The sequence below is a fragment of the Jaculus jaculus genome, chromosome 7 (assembly GCF_020740685.1).
Source record: "Jaculus jaculus isolate mJacJac1 chromosome 7, mJacJac1.mat.Y.cur, whole genome shotgun sequence".
Taxonomy (NCBI): Eukaryota; Metazoa; Chordata; class Mammalia; order Rodentia; family Dipodidae; genus Jaculus; species Jaculus jaculus.
In genome coordinates this window covers 128,984,024-128,997,681 of record NC_059108.1, presented here as the reverse complement: position 1 = coordinate 128,997,681, position 13,658 = coordinate 128,984,024, and the positions used below count along the sequence as shown (strand labels likewise).

The window sequence follows — 13,658 nt, the reverse complement described above, 5'->3', positions numbered from 1 at the left end:
GCTGACCTGGAATTCACTATGTAGTCTCAGGATGGTCTCGAACTCACGGCGATCCTCCTACATCTGCCTCCCGAGTGCTGGGATTAAAGGCGTGTGCCACCATGCCCGGCTTCCATTCTATTTTAAAATATTTTTATTTAGTTAGTTGCAAGCAGAGGGGGATGGAGAATGGTTCACCAGGGCCTCTTGCCACTGCACATGAACTCCAAATGCACATGCCCTTTGTGCATCTGGCCTTATGTTGAAACAGGGGAACCAAACCTGGGTCTGTTAGGCTTTACAAGCAAGTACCTTTAACTGCTGGGCCAGCTTCCCAGCCATCTTCATTTTCCTGTTATAAAGACCAAAGGGAAAATATAGAGTCTCCTATGAGAAGATAATTTCTTGAACATTTTGTTACAATTGCCTTGGGCCTGGCTTCATAGAAACTTGTATAGTTTACTTTCAAAAAAATTTTCTGGACGGGTAAAATGTGGCGCATGCTTTTAATCCCAGCACTCGGGAGGCAGAGGTAGGAAGATCGCTGTGAGTTTGAGGCCAGCCTGAGACTACATAGGGAATTCCAGGTCAGCCTGGGCTAGAGTGAGACCCTATCTCAGAAAACCAAAAAACTTTTTTTCTGTCCCTTTTTATCTTAGTATACTTGCTAAATTATATATTATACTACTGTATATATTTTAGTTACTGACTTTTGTAATAAATAGGTAGGTTTTCTTTCTTCAGACAGACTGAAGTCAGCATCAAGATTTCAGATAGATTAAAAGGAGTGTAGCTCAGTGGCAGGGCATGCACTTAGCATGCAAGGGGAGACCCTGGGTTCAACCCCTGGTAAAAACACAAGGTGTCTGGGCATGATGGCACATGCCTGTAGCACTCAGTAGGGGAGGCAGCAGGATCATTCAAGACTGGCCTAAGCTATATAGTAAGCTTGTGACCAGCCTGAGCTATATGAGACCCTGTCTCAAAAAAAAACTCCTAATACAACAAGCTCGCAGTTCTCAGACTTTCTGGGGGGAATTTCCATTAACAAGAAACTATTTGTTTTTTTTTTTTTTTTCCAAGAAATACTTTTTCTGAATCTAAAGAAAATGTCATTTATTGCATAAAATTTGTGATATCAACCAGGTATGGTGGCCCTCTTCAATAACCCTAGCTCTTGGGAGGTGGGGGTAGAAGGACTAGGAATTCAAGGTCCTCCTTGCCTTCATATCAATTTTGAGGCCAGCCTGTGCTACAAGAGACCCCATCCCCCAAACAAGCAAAAAACCAGTAATTTCAAACCATCCTCTACCTTACAAACCATCATTGTGACTTTGTATTTCCTTCTGGATTTTTTCCCCCTGACAACATGGATGCTGAGATGCATTTTACAACATTGGGATCTTTATGCAGGTTTTAAAAAATTAAGCCCAGTAGCATGTATAATTATATTGTATATATACATATAATCTTTCTACTTAGGTCTTTTCTTGAGATATACTTTTTATATGTCATAAGTGGTTATTAATATAGTCACAGTCATTACCACTATCTGGTTTAAAAATAATTTTTGTTCCTTTTTTTTTTTTCTTCTAGTGTTGCATATAAAGCATAGAATTTTGCCCATGCTAGGCAATCACTCTGCTACTGGCTGCTCCCATCTCCTAATTGTAGGAGAGTTTCATTACCCCTTCTGTGCTCTTTGGCAGTCACTCCTCATTCCCAAGCTCCAGCAAGTACTACCCGACTTTCTGTCTCCATGGATATGTCTATATGGGGTATAGAAGTGAAATCATGTATTCATAATGTTCCAGCCTCTTTTTAACTTTTTAAAAAGATTTTATTATTATTATTCATTTATTAGAGACAGAGAAAGAGTGAAAATGGGCATGCCAGGGCCTCCACCCACTGCAAACGAACTCCAGACGCATGTGTCACCATGTTCATCTGGCTTATGTGGGAGCTGGAGAATTGAACCTGGATCCTTCGGCTTCGAAGGCATGCACCTTAGCTCCTGAGCCATCTCTCCAGCCCATCTTTTTCACTTTTTCTGGTGAAAATTTCTCTGCCTACTTAAATGTAATTTTTAAGAGCCAGTTGTATTAATTCAGTATAGTTATGTGCCCCAATAAAGGCCATTTCTACTGGTTCTCACTTTGTTACTAGATTGGAGTTGGCTTATCTGTAGCTTCTACTCATTGGTCCTACTTAGGTCTGTGGAGCTAACCATGGGCATTTAATGGGGCAGACCTTGCTTTCTTACTTGCACATTTGTTTTCTTCTTTTCTTTTTCTTTTTTAAAGGAATCATTCTTCATTTTTATTTATTTATTTGAGACAGGGAGAGAAAGAGAGAGAATGGGCACGCCAGGGCCTCTTGTCACTGCAAACAAACTCCAGATGCATGTGCTTCCATGTGCAGCTGGATTTTGAGGGATCTGAAGAATTGAACCTGAGTCCTTAGACTTCACAGGTAGGTTCAATTCTCCATGGCCCTTATAGACCAGGGATTTTAAAACTCTTTCCAGTAGTAACTCCTTTTCACCTGTAATATTTTATTTTATTTTTATTTTAGAGAGAGAATTGGTGTGTTAGGGCCTCAGCTGCTGCAATTGAACTCCAGATGCTTGTGCCACGTAGTGGGCATGTGCAACCTCGCACTTGCATCAACTTTGTGTGTCTGACTTATGTGGGATCTGGAGAGATGAACATTGGTCCTTAGGCTTCTTAGGCAAGCACCTTAACCACTAAGCCATCTTTCCAGTCCTGATATATATATTTTTTTACAACCTACGAATGTAGATATATAAAACAAGTACACAAACATATACTGATCATAAATCATACATTTGTTTTAAAATAATTCTTTGGTATACATATGATTTTAGCATTTAACAAAGAAAAATGCAAATTTGCATACTAATGATCTGGGCAAGCTTGTTTGTCTTACATAAAGAATTCAATCTTGGCCAAATATTTGGTACCATAAGACACAAAACATCTTCAATGCTTTCCAGAGTTGATTGATATTTTGATTTTAGAATCGTCAATGTTGAGAATGCCACTTCACATGAATATGTAGTACAAAATGAATGAAATATGTTTAGGGCCATTTCAGAAATTTTTGGAAATTCTGTCCTAATTCCAAGCCAAGATTCATTTAACTTTTTTTTTTCTATAAAACTCAAGTCTGCAACTCAAAAAGAAATTTTTAAAATCATTTTTAACACAATCCAAAGATGTACTAATTTAAGACTTACATGCTAAGAAATTATGGAAGGAAAATATCAACAGTCTTTGTTTTTCTTAATTAAGAGAAGAAAACTTTTGTTTTAAGGCTTAAAGAGTCTTTATTAGACTAATAGAAGAAAAGTTCAAAGGCTGGAGAGATGGTTAAGGTGCTTGCCTGCAAAGCCAAAGAACCCAGGTTCAATTCCCCAGGACCCACGAAAGCCAGATGCACAAGATGGTGCGTATGTCTGGAGTTTGTTTGCTGTGGCTGAAGGCCTTTCTCTCTCTCTCAACCTGCCTCTTTCTCTCTCCTTGTCTCACAAATAAATAAAAATTCAAAAGGAAGAAAAGTACAGAGAGCTCCTGCCATGTGGAAGGCAGGAGGGGGTAGAGAGCCCACATGGGAGTAGAGATCCCCCCATCTTAACCTCACCAGGGCCAAGATGAGGGGTACTTAACAGAGCAGGGACCTGGAAGTTCAGGAAAGGCGAAAAGCCAAAAAGAGGCCTTGCCCACCTTGTGAGTATCTATTTATAATCTTACTGTGGTGGGCTTTACCCTCCAGCTCAGGTGAGCCTGGAAGAGAGAGAGCTGGTTGGTCCGGGACTGGCTCAGGAGCAGAAGAGTGGGGTGCAAGAGAGCTGACTGGATAAGCTGGGTCAGACACTGAACTCGAGTTCTGCAGAAGCACAGGTAGTGTTCCCTCTTTGGGCCTGCCCTCCTGACTGGTTACCTATTTCCCCCTCATTCCCTACTCTCTTGAGAAGAAACCTGGACTCTTGTTAGAGGAAAGGGAATGATGAGTGGGTCTTTATCTACTTGCAGGTGAAAGGGGTCATAGAACATGGCAGTTAGAGCCTCTGCAGGGGGCCATGTAAAAGCCCAAGAGAGAAACCAGGAGAGAAACTGAGTCAATTGTCTTATAGCCATCTGTATGTGGGTTTTCTGGACATGGGATAAAAGCATGTTACAGATGTTACTAACATCTATAACCCTATCTCAGGGTCCAGGAAGTCTATCACTATGAGGTAGGGATGGTTGGTAGCTCTGTTTGTAGTGGCGAGGGATCAGCTCTTAATGGGTGATCAAGGGGGCATGTATAGACGGAGTTAGATTGTTATATGACCATCTGATAGGAGCTGCCTATCAACAACAAGCAAGGATAAAGTTAAAATAGCAGTTGAGTATATGGGATCCAAAGATCAAGAGAATAACTATGAAGACTATAATAAGCATAATCTTTTTCCGCCATGAAAAACCTGAGATCCATTCCCAGAACTGTTACCAAATGCCATAGTTGTGTGTGACATGGTCTGAATCTGTTCCTGGTAGGCCTTGTAAAGCACATGAGGCATTATCAGAGTTATTAGGAATATATATATAATACTATATATATAAACATTTTACCTTGATTTTGACACATGTACCACACTGAGCTGCAGTGAGAATATTCAAAGCCTTGTGATTTTGTATAATTTTCTTCTTCATCATTTGAACCTCAGAATTGAGGGAGATTCCCTCAACTGTGACACTTAAAGCCTTTTGGGTATATTTAGTGAGAGTTTCTATGTGCCAGATGACATTTTCTAAGCCAATAGATGGAATAAAAACAGAGACTGGGAATGGAGAGATAGCTCAATGGTTAAGACTATTGTCTGTGAAGCTTAAGGACTCAGGTTCGAATCCCCAGTACGCACGTAAGCCAGATGCACAAAATAGCACATACATCTGGAGTTTGTGGTAGCTAGAGGCCCTGGATCACTCATTCTCTATCTGCCTCTTTCTCTCCCCCTCTCAAATAAGTAAATAAAATTTAAGAAAACCAGAGACAATGATCATACAGTGAAAAACACTCCTAGTCCATTGGTGGAGAAGAGAACTTTGAATGTATGTAAACGCACTGTCATTCCTGCCACATAGTAGTCTTGAATATGAGCAGAGGCATTCATTGGTGTTGTGTGACATGATGGCATGATCAGTGAAAAGTTCACTGATGTGTGTCCAGACCCAAGACTACTGTGGCATTGTGTGATCCAACATAGGAAAGCCCTCCTAGAAATATCTTTAACTCATTTTATTTGATTTTGAATTATTATTATTATTGTTATTATTATGATGATTATTTGGTTTTTCGAGGTAGGGTCTCACTCTAGCTCAGGCTGACCTGGAATTCACTCTGCATTCTCAGGGTGGCCTCAAACTCACAGCAATCTTCCTACCTCTGCCTCCCAAGTGCTTGCTGGGATTAAAGGCGTGCGCCACCACGCTTGGCTTTGAATTACTTTTTGGTGGTCACATGTTCATAAACCTCTCATTGTTGCTAAATTTGTTGTGACCCCACATTCAGTTACATGACTCAGAGTTACAGGGTTTGGGGTTGGAGAGATAGCACAGTGGTTAAGGCACTTGTTTGCAAAGCCGGCAGGCCCAGGTTCAGTTCTCCAGTACCCACATAAAGCCAGGTGCGTTAAGTGGCACTTGTGTATGGAGTTTGTTTGTAGCAACAGAAGGCCCTGGCTCACCTATATACTGTCTCTCATATAAATAAAAAGCAATATTAAAAAATAAGCTGAAGCCAGGGCACACCTTTAATCCTAGCTCTTTGGGAGGTGGTTCACACCTTTAATCCTAACACTTGGGAGGCCAAGGTAGGAGGATCACTGTGAGTTTTTGGCCACCCTGAGACTACAGGGTAAATTCCAGGTCAGTCTGGGCTAGAGCAAGACGCTACCTTAAAAAAACAAAATAAATAATTATAAAAAATAAATAAAAGTAAGCTGGGTTCTATATCAGATCAGAAGAACTATCCAGATGAATCCTGCCTGAATTTCTTTCCGATAAAGTCATAAGAAGAGATAAAACTGTGGTTTAAGTTGCTAATATAAAGCAAGTCATCTCCTTGGGATGACTTAGAAGGCATCATGGTGCTAGAAAGAAATGACAGGAGTGCTCAACACTGCAATATCGCTATCACACCTTCTAAGGATCAGGGTCTATTGTGGAAGAGGTGGTGGAAAGAATTTAAGAGCCAAAGGAAGGGTAGGACTCCTTACAACGTGCTCCACCCAGACACAAAATGGCCTGGATATCCATGACCTCACAGTGCCTGACACATCCTACACAAGACCATCATAAGAGGAGGAAAAGATCATGACATCAAAATAAAAGAGAGACTTATTGAGAGGGGGAAGGGATATGAGGGAGAGTGGAGTTTCAAAGGGGAAAGTGGTGTGGGGGGGGGAGGGCATTACCATGGGATAATGTTTACAATCATGGAAGTTGTTAATAAAAAAAAAGAATGGGAAAAAATAATAAACAAGTCATCCTGTTTTGATGTGATAACATTACTGAAATAAAAAAAAAATATGTCCATCGTTCCAGCTACAGTCATACAGCACGTAACAGTGTGCAATCCTGTGGCACTACCATTCACATATGTCCATCGTTCCAGCTACAGTCATACAGCACATAACAGAGTGTGCAATCCTGTGGCACTACCATTCACATACTGTACAGGCACCACAGGTACCAGGTTCCAAAATACGTTCATGACACGGAAGAAAACCTGTGCTGATTAGTAGTCACTTCGTTCTTCTCTGGCCACCATCAGTCTGCCTTTTCTCTGCACAGGTTCACCCTCAATGAATATTTTATACCAATGAAATCATAGGAAATGCTGTTCCTTCCTTCATTTAGCATGATATCCTCAATGCCACCTATCACAAGTGAGAAAAAGCTACCAGCTTGTACCTGGAGGTCCCCACAAGATGGATGTATTGAGAGGTTCCTGAAAGATGCTGTGGTTCAAGTGTCAGAGCCAGGACTCAAATCCCCAATGTCTGAGCTCTCTCTCTCTCTCTCTCTCTCTGACCTGGAAATCACTATGGAGTCTCAGGGTGGTTTCGAACTCACGGCGATCCTCCTACCTCTGCCTCCCGAGTGCTGGGATCAAAGGCATGCACCACCACGCCTGGAACTCTCTCTCTTTTTAATGTTTATTTATCTGACAGACAGAGAGACTGTGGTCCAGGGCCTATTGCCTCTGCAAACAAACTCCAGACCCATGTACCACTTTGTGCTTCTGGCTTTACATGGGCACTTGGGAATCAAACCGGCCATCAGGCTTTGCAAGAAAGCACGTTTAATTGCTGAGCCATCTCTCCAGCTTCATTTCTTGATACTGGTCTTCCCCTGAAAACAGGGATTTCAGGGTACAAGCTGGTGTGTTTTCCTCACCAGCTGTACTCATGGAGCTAGGGTTTTCTTAGGTCACTGAAAAACCTGCTAAGATATCTGCATCACTGGCCAAAGCAAGGGAGAACAAAAAAGTGGGAGCAACTGAAATGCCCATGAGCTGATGAAAGGGCAAAGGACCTGCACCTGACCCTACCGTAATCCAGCCCTGACGAGGAACAAAACACCAATTCATGTGCGAACCTTCAAAACGTCATGCCAGGAGGAGGAAGCCAGACACACAAATAACACACCAGATGATTCCTTTGGTGGGAAACAGTCAGAGAGCCCAGAGGATCGTGGGTATCCATGGGGAGCTGTCCAACAAGGCCTTCCAAAAGCTGGAGCAGCCACTGAGTGTTCTGGAAGTCGGGGAGCTGGAAGACAGAAGCAGGCTGCTGCCCTCTCCCCTTGCCCTGCCCCTAATGCCTCCTGCGGCAGGTGGGGAGTCCAGCTGGGTTTCTTAGAAAGCATGTGCACTCTTTGCAGCTCCAAGGAAGGGTCTAGAGTTCATAGGAAGAAAGGGGAATGGGGCCAACAAGAGGCTTGTTCAGGCCTTTGACCTCATGGGGGCGGAGTCCAGGAGACAGCTCATTACCACTATGACTTGGGTCTGCTCCCTTCCCACGTCTGGGCCTTGGGACTCTGATCCTCGCCTACTTGATAAGCTGCAAGAGCTGTCTTGGCATCTCTAGAAAACTGGAGGGCACAAAGAAGCAAATTTATCAGTTACCATGGAAGCAACCCAAGATTAAAAAATAAAAGACTAAAACAATGGTTTAATATCTCAAAAACCCTCATGTTTGTTTTTTTCTTTTAAAACACATCCCCCGCATACAAATCCCATTGTGCCACATTAGACTGATGAGGCCTTGGCCTGGATGGGAAAAGGGTTCAGGATTTTAGGGGCTCTGTGGCTCATGAAGGGCTCTGAATTAGTTGTATGGGTTTAAATTAAAACATGAGCAGGCATCTGAAATGCAAAAGATCTAAATCCTCTCTGTACCACTGCAGATAAAATTTTTTTAAAGGTAAAAGCTTCTTGCTGGATTAAACAGAGAGATATGAGGGCGGGGGAGGAGACGGGAAGGCTGGAACTTCATCTCTTGGGCTCACCCACTGCTCCACCTCCATCCAAGGCCTGTTTCCCTTCCCTATCTGCAGGACTCAAGAGGTGGGTGTCAACAAGACGTCCTCAGTACTGTGCGAGGCTGCTGCGGGTGATAGGGGGCTGAAGTGATTTTGAATTTGTGAGGTCACTGAGTTTTGCCTAAATGCCGGTCCACTCCTTGGAGTATGGGTCTTGTGTGTTGCGCTGACCTAGGGAGGCTGCGTTGGAGGGTTCCTAGCTGTCACTGCCTGTGGCGGGCAGGATGGGTCTATGGGAACTTGCTGTCCTCCTCTCCTGGGAACTTTATTCCAGACACACAAGAAATCTGTGGCCATGGCCCCAGATAGCTGTGAATGTGTCTCAGCACAGAATTGTACCCTTACTTAAAACATTCCCCTAGCCGGACATGGCGCATGCCTTTAATCCCAGCACTTGGGAGGCAGAGGTAGGAGGATCGCCTTGAGTTCGAGGCCACCCTGTGACTACATAGTAAATTCCAGGTCAGCCTGGGCTAGAGTGAAACTCTACCTCGAAAAAAAAAAAAAATTCCCCTAGGTCCAGAGGAGGACCTGATTGGTTGATTGGTCACAGTTAGAGCAGGTGACAGGTAATCGGACCTTGGTTTGTAATCTTGTGATGGTCTCCCTTCCAACCCTCTGGTCTGAGGTTTCCGTATCTACCGATAAAACCAACAGGATTGGTGGAAGGGGAGGGAGGTTGCACACAAACCAAACATGTACAGACTTTTTTCTTGTCATTATTCCCTAACCAACTCGGTACAACAAGTATTTATTTACACAGTATTTCCATTGTTTTTGGTATTACAAGTCATCTGGAAATGGTTCAAATTATGTGCAGGTTATATGCAAAGACTGCACCAGTTTTTGTTCTGTTTTGTTTTTCTTTCTACTGTGTCATCTATCTATTTCTACTGAGTCATCTATCCCCCAGCACCCACCCGGACACGCTCCTTCTGTGTTCACTTGTTCATTCCTCTAATGACAGGTGGGTGTGCATGTGATGTGCATGAGTCTAGCTCCATGGCCATGCCTAGGGTGGCATCAGTCACCTCCAGGACTGGCTGATGTTTTCCTATCTAGGATCCCGCAGGCCAGTTATCAGGTGGCTGTGAATTCTGAGCAGCTTGAGGCAGGCCAGCCTCATCCCGAGCATGTTAAACCCCAGAGGCCTCGAGAGCTTTTGACTCTCCAGATGAACAACATAAATTCATGGAAATGTCTCACAAGGGCGTTTTTCCTCTGCTGGCCTTCATTTCCTTGAAAAACACAGACTTGGAGGTAAACAGCCTTTGCTGCTACAAGGGAGCAAATACAGACTTCCTCCCACACCACCCCCAACAGCTCTGCTTCCTCTGCCCTTCCTTCTAGCACTGTCCAGGCTCTTCAGGGAGGCCCAGAGAGGCCCAAGCTCCGAGGCTAGAGGGTGCCCCACAGAGACAAGCTACAGGGACACCTACAGCCTTCGAAGCTTCCACTGTCTCCACCAGTAAGTGTCTTATTGTTAGACTTGGCCCGGTGCCCTGGAGAAGCAAAATGAGGTGGTGGTGGGGGCGGGGCGGTTGCTGATGGGAGGGGAGGTTGTTGGGATGAAGTGGAGACTCAAAATCCGCCCTGTGAAAATAATCTGTGAGCTCGAACTATGCTTTCGCCTTGCTCCCAGATCCTGGAATGCATCCATGAACAACGCCTGGGTCAGCTCTGTTCTCAACCTCTTGACATTAAGCACCTTTAGGAAGGATTTGAACAAACATTCCCTAACTGCAGAGGGCAAAAACAAGAGGAATTGCTATTTGTTTATGCTTTACACTTCTGAATTGCAAAATGGTTCAAAATATATTTCATTGTATCTTGGAGATTTTCTTTTCTCCCCTCAAGATCCTGGAGAGAACACATACTTCTGGTAACTTGGAAGTATGGATACAGACTGGAAGATGGCAGAGGAGGAGTGACCTACTCTTGCTCCACCCACAAGACACAGCTGGGCTTCTTGGGCCTGCAGTACATAGGAAATTGCTATACACCACTGACCTTGTGACTTGCTTTGACCAATAACAAGTGCACAGAAGTGACAGTCTACCAGTTTTCAGCCTGGACCATAAGACACTGTGTTTTAACTTCCTTTTATACTGATTGATCTCCATGAGGGCTACTTCTCCTTTAAGCCCTTTATCCTGGGCTCCAGAGTGGATACCTTCAGGAAGGACTCACCCCTGCTGACTGGACATCCCATGAATGAGAAAGAAGGATGACTATTAATTCTCTGTGTCTTGGGATGGCTTGTTACACAGCATACTGTGACAATAGCTGACTGATACAAATATTTAGATGAAGTTCTATAGCCTGGGCAGGGGGATTGAGATTGACTATGTGAGTCAGAGTTCTCTAGAGTGACAGAACTAATAGAATGAACATGTATTATGAAGGGAACTTATTAGATTGGCTTATGGGTTATGAGCTGAGCAATTCTGGAAGGTCAGGAGAACCTGGTAGCTGCTTAGTCCACCAGGCCAGATGCCTCAGCAGTCCCAGTCTGACACTGAAGACCTGGAGGATTCCTGGAGAGCTGCTGGTCTTCAGTCCACTGTGGAAAGCTGGCGGAGCAGGGCTCTGATGTCTGTGAAGGATGATAGCAGCAAGGTAGATGAATTCACCAGCAAGAAGCATAGGCAGCCGGGCAAGAAGCTCTGTGCTCTCTTGGAGCTTCGTTATATATACAGTCCACTGCTGGAAGGGCCGGCCACTCTGGGAGAAGGACTTCCACCTCCCATCAGCCCTTCCTGGAAAAGTCCTCACAGAGCCAGCCAAGAGGCATGGCTCTTACTTGACTCCTAATCTGATCAAGTTGACAGTAGAACAACCATCCCAATACCAGTCTTCCAATTTTATTTCTTTCTTTTTGGTCTTCCTGTGTCAGGTGCTGATGATACAATTACAAAAATCAATAAAATAAATTTATTAACGACTTTCTAGTTTCCAGGAATCATGTGTAATTTTTCATATATGTTATTTCATATCATTCTCTCAAAATTCCTATGAAGAAACTGGGGAAACAGAGGCTTTGAGAAGGTGAACAAACTGTTCTGGATCATATGGGTTGTGAAGACCCAGGCCCTGCCCTCAGGAAGCTTGCAGTCTGGCTAAGAAGGACGCATGAGTGGAACATACCGTCTGTGTGACCAGGCTGACATCTATTATTGTCAGTGCCAGTACCAATTCTTTTATTTTTTTTTAAATTTTATTTACTTGCAAGAAGAGAGAGATCGGACACATACATGCACGCACGCACCAGGACCTCTCTCTCTCTCTTTCTGTGTGTGTGTTTGGGGGGGTGGAGGTGGTGTTCTGTGGACTAGGTTTAGCTTTTCAGTGGAAAGGATCACTACCACAATAGTTACTTTTCTTCTTTTTAAAATATTGTTTATTTATTTGTTTGTTTATCTGAGAGAGAGAGAGAGAGAGAGAGAGAGAGAGAGAGAGAGAGAAGACAGACAGGGAATATGAATGTTGATGCAGCAAAAGAAGTCCAAATGCATAGGCCACTTTATGTATCTGGCTTTTTGTGAGTACTAGGAAATCAAACCAGTCTCGTAGGCTGCAAACAAGCAATTTTAACCACTGAGACATACCCCCAGCCCCTATTTCTTGTTTTAAATGTGTGTATGTGTGTGTGTGTGTGTGTGTGTGTGTGTGTATGCACACGTGTGCACATGTGCTTGCATATGCACCTGCCAGAGTCTCTTGCCACTGCAAACGGATGCCCATCTAGCTTTACATGGGGGCTGAGGAGTCAGGGCTGGCAGGCTTTGCAAGGACGCACCTTGCATGGAGTCATCTCTCCAACCCCATAGCTATTATTTCTTGAGTGATGATTATGAGCCAGGCGCTTGCATCATCTCAGTAAGGCCTCGTAGTAACTGGTACTAGGATCCCGACGTTTTCCAGATGAAAATACTGAGGACTCTGTTAGGACTTACCATGGGTGCTTTCTCTTACTTAAGATCTTTTCCTCTTGGGAGATGTTCTTCATGGCTGTGTGACCTTAGACTTTGTTTTATTTATTTATTTTTTTATTTTTTGAGGTAGGGTTTCTCTGTAGCCCAGGCTGACCTAGAATTCACTATGTAGTCTCAGGATGGCCTCGAACTTACAGTGACCCTCTTACCTCTGCCTTCCGATTGCTGGGACTAAAGGCATGTGCCACCACACCAGGCTATTGCCCAGAATTTTTATTCTATTTACTTTGCTCAACTCCATTCAGACTGTACAAGCCTAGACCACTGGAGCTCCAAATCGCCCTCCTTGGTTTGTATATATCCCCAAAGTTCCAAGTTGAGATCCATTGTGGCAGTGTTAGGAGGTGGTATCTTTCTATTATTGTGTGGGTGGGTTTGCTGTCTCCTAATCGTTTTTTTTTTTTAAGATTTTTTTTTACTTTATTTTTATTTATTTGCGAGAGAGAGAGAGAGAGAGAGAGAGAGAGAGAGAGAGAGAGAGAGAAAGAAAGAAAGAAAGAAAGAAAGAAAGAAAGAAAGAAAGAAAGAAAGAGGCAGAGAGGGAGGGAGAGAGAGAGAATGGGCACGTCAGGGCTTCTCGTCACTGCAAACCAACTCCAGACACACGTGCCCCCTTGTGCATCTGGCTTATGGGTCCTGGGGAATCCATCCAAGGTCCATTGGCTTTGCAGGCAAGCAGCTTAACTGCTAAGCCATCTCTCCAGCCTATCTCCTAATCTTTTCTTAGAAAGAATCACCACTTTAAAGGCCCCATCTCCAAATGCAGCCATATTCTGACATGCTGAGAATTAGGACTTTGATGTGTGGATTTGAAGAGAACACAGTTCAGCCCACAGAGACTTCATGATAACAATAATAACAATAATGTCATTTATTACTATCCTCATTGACAAATGAGGAAACTGAAGCACCAAGGGAAGTTACCATGGAGCGCAGGCAGGGGGGATCCAGCTGACTAGGGCTCAGGCTCAGGAAGGTGGCCCTCAGCTTATACACCCGCACTGCAACCTGCTGCCAGGAGGGAGGAGAACTTGGAGGCCAGTGGAAGAGAAGGAGAAGGTGGCTTCACTGC

At 43.8% G+C, this 13,658-nt stretch overlaps 1 long non-coding RNA gene across 1 annotated transcript; it reads left to right on the top strand.

The window, feature by feature from the left end:
* Positions 1–10,018: 10,018 nt before the first annotated feature.
* On the top strand, positions 10,019–11,535 carry LOC123462264. The gene is made up of 2 exons (XR_006638176.1): positions 10,019–10,059; positions 10,428–11,535. It is a non-coding gene; the product is annotated as an uncharacterized LOC123462264 (long non-coding RNA).
* Positions 11,536–13,658: the final 2,123 nt, after the last annotated feature.